The sequence below is a fragment of the Oncorhynchus mykiss genome, chromosome 28 (genome assembly GCF_013265735.2).
Source record: "Oncorhynchus mykiss isolate Arlee chromosome 28, USDA_OmykA_1.1, whole genome shotgun sequence".
NCBI classification, from domain to species: Eukaryota; Metazoa; Chordata; class Actinopteri; order Salmoniformes; family Salmonidae; genus Oncorhynchus; species Oncorhynchus mykiss.
Genome location: NC_048592.1, coordinates 23,745,200 through 23,752,216, shown reverse-complemented (window position 1 = coordinate 23,752,216; position 7,017 = coordinate 23,745,200). Strand labels below are relative to the sequence as shown.

The window sequence follows — 7,017 nt, the reverse complement described above, 5'->3', positions numbered from 1 at the left end:
TTTGAGAGTACATTTATTTTTAGTATTAGAACGGGCATCTGGCCAAATGGTGGAAAAAAAGAAAATATCCACCTGTACAGGTATTTAACCAATTAACATTTTGTCACATTATCAATACTTCTCAATAGATTGCATAGCAATTGCAAGTGCTTTATACATTGCAACATATCAGGAAATAATTACATACAAATGGTATTAAAGATATTCGGCAAAAACTATGGAAGCTCATTCTCGCCACCCCCAAAAATATGAGATAACGAAGATTTGTATAACTAAACCAAGATACAACACAGACAGCCGTTTCCGATGGGAACAAATGAGTCATAGTGGACAGAACAGGCATGGAGGTGGGCAGAGCCAAGCACGAGATAGCGAGATCCTATTGGCTTGTTCTAGCAAATATCTGTATATCTCCGTTAGATAACGCCTCCTCTGTGAAGTGCGCAGAGGATAAAGTCTATAAAAACGTCGTTCCTTCTGTTCATAACTAATTCTAGTTTTGGGAACAGAAAACTGTATTGAGATCAAATGTGTCCTCGATGAGAACATTTGCAGAATGTTGGTCAAAATCCATCTCGTTCCATCTTCTCCCAATGCCAGCTAGAGGGCTTCCTCTCACTACCATATTTGGTTGTGAGTGGAAACGCCAAGCAGATGCTTGGGGAAATGATCTGGGGAAATTTATGTCTCACAGTACTGTATCTCCACAGATAGAACAATCTCAATATTTTGAGATATGTATGTCAACATTTTGTTAGTGTATCTAAGAATTTTGAGATAGTAAGTCGAAATTTCAAGATACATACAGTACCAGTCAAAAGTTTGAACAAACCTACTCATTCCAGGGTTTTTCTTTATTTTGACTATTTTCTACATTGTAGAATAATAGTGAAGACATCAAAACTATGAAATAACACATATGGAATCATGTAGTAACCAAAAAAGGGTTTAAAAAATATATATTTGAGATTCTTCAAAGTAGACACCCTTTGCCATATGTGTAGTGGTACTGTAAGTCAAACATCTTGGATACTAAGTTGATATTTCAAGATAGTACATCGGAATTTTGAGATGGAAATCATTTTCTATATATGATCTACAATCTATTAATGGACAGGAAATGTTAACAAACACTGTATAGCCTTAAAACTACATGTCTATCAATTTAAGAATGGTTACATTTCTCCAACCCCATCCCTCAGCTTTTTAACAGAACAGTGGCGAGGAGGACGCTTTATTGTTGTTTCAACTGCTGATTTCAACTGAGATGTGATCTGAGAAATAATAAGAGCCAACAGAGTAAGTTCACAACAGCCACAATGTCCTTTTAAATACCAGAAGAGACATAATAGAACTGTATGTCCTCACATTTTGTTTATGACCCTAAAGGAGATCCTTTCTTCAATAGTATGAGTTTAAAAGTGCCAAACTCTGGGTGACATGGTAGGTCATGTCATGGTCATGGACATGGTAGGAAAGGAGGACTGATGTATTATGTGAGTAATTTGCAACCCTCTGTATTGTGTTTAGTGTCAAAGCAACCTTATTGCTTTATTCAATAAAAACAACAACTTTTTATTATAATAATTTTAACATACAAACATGGTCAATAACATTGTTTCAAGGACAAGAATCTCAAACTGGCACTATATCAGGTTTTGTTCAGCATGAACAATTATACAATTGTGCCAATTCTCACTCTTCTATACCTAATTGAACAATTGTCGAGCTGATCTACTGGACTACAGCACAAATTGGTTTATATTAAAACTTCAGGTGGCTAAGCTACCTAGACATTTTCACTACAAAATGATTGACTGGAATTAATTGACCAACACAAGCATGATGACATACTGTCTGAGTAACTTATAAATCGCAGATGCAAAGGCCTACACAATGCAACCATGCATAAAGCAAGCTCAGCCATATTAGTTATATTGTCCAGTTGCAGTTGTTGTCACTTTGGCTGGAAAGAGAGTGGCGCAGCGGTCTAAGGCACTGCATCGCAGTGCAGGAGGTGTCACTAGAGTCCCTGGTTCAAATCCAGGCTGTTTCACATCTGTCCGTGATTGGGCATCCCATAAGGCGGCGTGATTGGCCCAGCGTCGTCAGGGTTTGGCCATCATTGTAAATAAGAATGTGTTCTTAATTGACTTGCCTAGTTAAATATATACTGTATATTTTTTAAATATGCAGAATGACTACTTTTAACAATTTCCACAGAATTTTTTTCCAAAACACATTTACTTTGAAGAAGAGTGCAGATGCAAAGTTTGGCAACAGAATCACGGTTTGTGCTGTTGGTGCCTTCATTCGGTTAACTAACTTTGCAACTGAACTGTTCTTCAAGTAAATGTGTTTTTGTAAAACATTGAGTGGAAATTGTTTAAAGTCATCCTTGTGCATAGAATGTTTTGATTAGTTTAACGTTGCAATCTTTGGGTTTGTTTGACATACATGTGAAAGATCTATCCTCACTCTGTTATCAAGGAATTGCCCTGTTTCAAAACTAAAGTAACTGGGGTTCTCATGCGAGAATCAATCACCACTGGGCGGCGATATAGTAACACTGAATGACATGCATTACACTGCACATGGGGCACGTTCAGCAGGACACAACATTTTGGAATGTTCAGATAGAAATTAAAGGAAAGGCAAAGGGGGATACCTAGTCAGTTGTACAACTGAATGCATTAAACTGAATTGTGTATTCCACATTTAACCCAACCCCCCCGCCCCCCCCCCCCCTTTCCAGCCCTGACTTTGCTACTTTATTGAGGAAGAGTGTACTTACTATGCCTGTGATATGTGGTTGTCCCAGCTAGCTATTTAAATATTAATGCACTAACTATAAGTTGTTCTGGATAAGAGTGTCTGCTAAATTGTAAAAATGTAAATGTCTGTTACCAAACGTTTTGCAACGGGATCCGATTGAATAAACTCCTGGGGTGTAATTATTAGTCCAAAACATTTTGCAACAGGAACCGTTTACTCCAGACAACTTGTAATAGACTGAATACTTAAATCTGCCATCAATGAGTTTGACATCAATGTGAAACTGGGTGATTGGGCCCAGTCATCACAAATGGGTTATGTGAATATCAGTGGAGGCTGCTGAGGGGAGGATGGCTCATAATAATGGCAAACCATGTGTTTGATGTATTTGATACCATTCCGCTCCAGCTAGTGTCACGAGCCCGTCCTCCCCAATTAAGGTGCTACCAACCTCTTCTGGTGAATATATATTCACTCAAATGCTTACAGTATGTCAGATTCAAGTGCCGAGTGTCAGATTCATGTGACCGGCCTGGTGCTTGCCAACCAGGCATTTGAACAGACTAAATAGACAGGGAAATTAAACTCATACAGAGTCTTTAGTACACATTTTTCATATTAATACGGACATATTCATCAATAGCATTTGATTCAAAAGCTATTTTGTGGGTTGGGGGGGGGGTTACCACTCAGTTCAAGTGATCTCTTTGACATTCATATGTCTGTGTTTCAGTTGTGTCCCCTGTCCCCTTATACTATTCAGATATGTCTGACTAAGGCACACACAAATATACACACACACACTAACACACAGCTTAAATGGTAACCCAGTCTGTTTAGTATTTATGGGTCTTTCAGAAGCCCTCTATCCTTACAAGGAAACAAGTATTACTTGACATAGTGCTACACTTTGTGCTCAGCTCGTTTGTGAGAAAGACATGTTAAACAACTTTTCTTACAGGACAATAGAAAATAAAAAAGGCTCTGTTTCAGTAAACACAGAACCCTGTAGTAAGTCAAACTGGAGTGTTAAATTATTCTGTTGGCTGACAAGTCCAGTCATTTGTATTCTGCAGTGCAGAGTTTCAAAGTTGTATAATTTTCTAATGAACTTCATGTAAGCCGTTTGGTCAGTTCACATTGCGAAGTCATCAAAGTTTTACGGAATAGGGTAATACTGTTCAGACTGTCATGGCACTCCATTTGGAGTGACAGTATAATGGCCCTGCTACACTACAGTCATCAGCCATTGAGGGAATGCTTCTTTTGAAATCAATGAAAGCTTCTATCTATCTATAAGAATTGTCAAGGTTCAATTCTCGATGTCTGAGGCGCACGTTCATTCTATCTTGTGAATTGAAATAATGAGGTTGGTTTTGGTTTGTTTCTGGTGTAGCAGGTAGAACGTCCCATTGACATGATGCTGATGGAAATGCAATGTGATGGGTGTAGTGTAGCTGAAGTATCAGGGTTAGGGTTGCAACATTTTCCAGAAATCCTGGTTGTAGGATTCCGGAATTTCTGCTTAATCCCTCCTGATTCCGAGTATACTCCAACCCGTGATTTGGGGAAAACCAGGGAATTTATTGTATGAATTAGGGCCATAGGCATACTCTATAATAGCACTTAGGGTCATAACACTGCCACTACCTCGCTCTCCAAACAAGGTGTATAGCACTTAGGAAACATGCAAATGATTTTTAACATTGATGTTAGAGGGTGTCAGCAAAGCACTAAGCAGGAGACAATGTATCTGTTTTTTGAAGAATTTGACTTCATTCAAAAGTCAGACTGACACACAGGAGGCTGCTGAGAGGAGAACAGCTCAATAACGGACGGAACAGAGCAAATGGAATGGTACCATGTATTTGATACCATTCCGCTATTTTACTCCAGCCATTACCACGAGCCCGTTCTCCACAATTAAGGTGCCACCAACCTCCTGTGGACTGACATGACATCCTCTGCACTTCACTAGGTAAACGCATTAGAGGTCTGTATTGTTCATTCCACAACCTCTATGTTCCAAAATCTATTGCATTGTAGAGAAAGTCTGCAAATAATTTCACACCACTACAAGCTATAGCGATCAGTGCTTACACAGGCAATCGTCTAGTATTTTCAAGCCCCAAAAACTATATTCAAACTTTGGGAGTATTTGAGCTATTCAGTGGCAAATCTTATTTTCACTACCATAGATGTCTCCCATTTACATCAATGTATGACTAAGTAAAAATGTATCGAATTTAGGATTTCGGACAGTTTAAAAAAAAAATATTATCCATTATGTAAATTGTGTATGTATTCATACTCAATGCTCTACATAGCCCACATGTCTGTTCATGATGGTCTATGTTTGTCTGACAATTTCAGATGATTACCTCCTATGTTGAAGGGCAGCTACGTACCAACTCCTTTCTCAAGGCTTCTTCAGAAGTATTATATTTCCATGGCCTCTGATACTGTAGCTACAGTGCCTTGCGAAAGTATTCGGCCCCCTTGAACTTTGCGACCTTTTGCCACATTTCAGGCTTTAATTTTGCACGGCCAATTTTTCAGTTTTTGATTTGTTAAAAAAGTTTGAAATATCCAATAAATGTCGTTCCACTTCATGATTGTGTCCCACTTGTTGTTGATTCTTCACAAAACAATACAGTTTTATATCTTTATGTTTGAAGCCTGAAATGTGGCAAAAGGTCGCAAAGTTCAAGTGGGCCGAATACTTTCGCAGGGCACTGTATGTCTGCACTGCTTTGAACTAGAGAAAGGAAATGTAATTTGTTTTCTTTTTTCGTAGAGAAAAAGCACATTCATTATATTTCCCAACATGAGTAGCAGGCCTTCATTGCTTGCTCTCGTAACGATAAGCCTAAGTACGAGGGCCGCAATGGAAATTAATTTTATCATGATGATGTAAAAATCACTCGGCGTTGTTTTATTTGGGATAGTTGAATCCCTGTAGTACAGCTCATTACTTCACATGATATTTACACTTCATGTGACTTTAAAAGTTGTTAAATTGTGAAAGGTCAAGAAATGTATCTCAATGTGATAGACTCAGAATATATATCATTTATTTCCCTGGTGTACAAAAGTCTTTCATTCCCCTTTACAGCAAGCTAAATACACTAGTTAAATGAACTATAGTTTTATGAAGGTATGGCTCCACATATTTATAGCCCAGGTGGAGTATTCACACATGTATTTTTATTTAACCAGACAAGTCAGTTAAGAACAAATTCGGCCTACGCCAGCCAAACCTGGACGACGCTGGGCCAATTGTGCACCGCCCTATGGGACCCCCAATCACAGCCGGATGTGATGCAGCTTGGATTCAAACCAGGTACTGCAGTGACGTCTCTTGCACTGAGATGCAGAATCTGGGACCACTGCGCCACTCAGGAGCCCCTGGATCACACAAGATCCAGCATTTACTCTGTGAGATTTGCGATTAATTACTAACATTTAAACAAAACCCATATCATGAGTGAAACCTCCTCATTCCAAAGTGTAATGGTTTGGGATATAGTCCAGCTGCATATTTTAAAGTAATCTTTCAACTCTTTATCAGTGCAGACAAAGGTCTCATATTAGTGGCCTGTCTACATTGCTCTATTTCAAACTATTGTCTGGATGCTGGAACTTCTCAGACATTTTTGGTCACCACCCAGAAAGTAAATTAAAGTATCTGAATGTATAGTACTATTCAGTTACTATATTTACATCAAAACACATTTAGACAAGGTGAGAGACGTTATACAGTTACACATGGTACTATGTTTATCATGGCAGGGAATCATCAATCTTCCTACATTAACAGGGGGACTGGTCATTGCCTTAGTGGACCTCACTTAGTAGATAATATAGTATTCTCCCAGACTTCTGGTATACTTACTCAATATTATACAAGAGTACTGTCTAAATACATGATAAAAGCGTGTTATGGTTTAGTACTTTGCTGAAATAAACGTTTAACCCACTTGGAATGTTAGCTATGTTAGATAGCTACATATTTAGCCATATATTATTACATTTTGCACTAGCTCATTTTGTGAATCTGCTTCCGAGGTACCGAGACTCAATTGATGAGAATAGTATACAGCTTCTATGTAAATGGTAGCTTGATATAAAATGGATACATTCTAAAATGAGAGGAGTGAGGAGTCTGAATTGGAAGTTTGCCTGACTTGGAGGAGGGTTAATTCGAATGTTTAGTCTAGAAACCTGAAAAGTTATTTTAAG

The 7,017-nt window shown here is 38.4% G+C and overlaps 1 protein-coding gene across 1 annotated transcript in view; it reads left to right on the top strand.

The window, feature by feature from the left end:
* LOC110508186 (vasoactive intestinal polypeptide receptor 2-like) overlaps nt 1–7,017 on the top strand; it is a 61,226-nt gene that overhangs the window by 1,376 nt on the left and 52,833 nt on the right. The gene's annotated exons all lie outside the window — the stretch shown is intronic.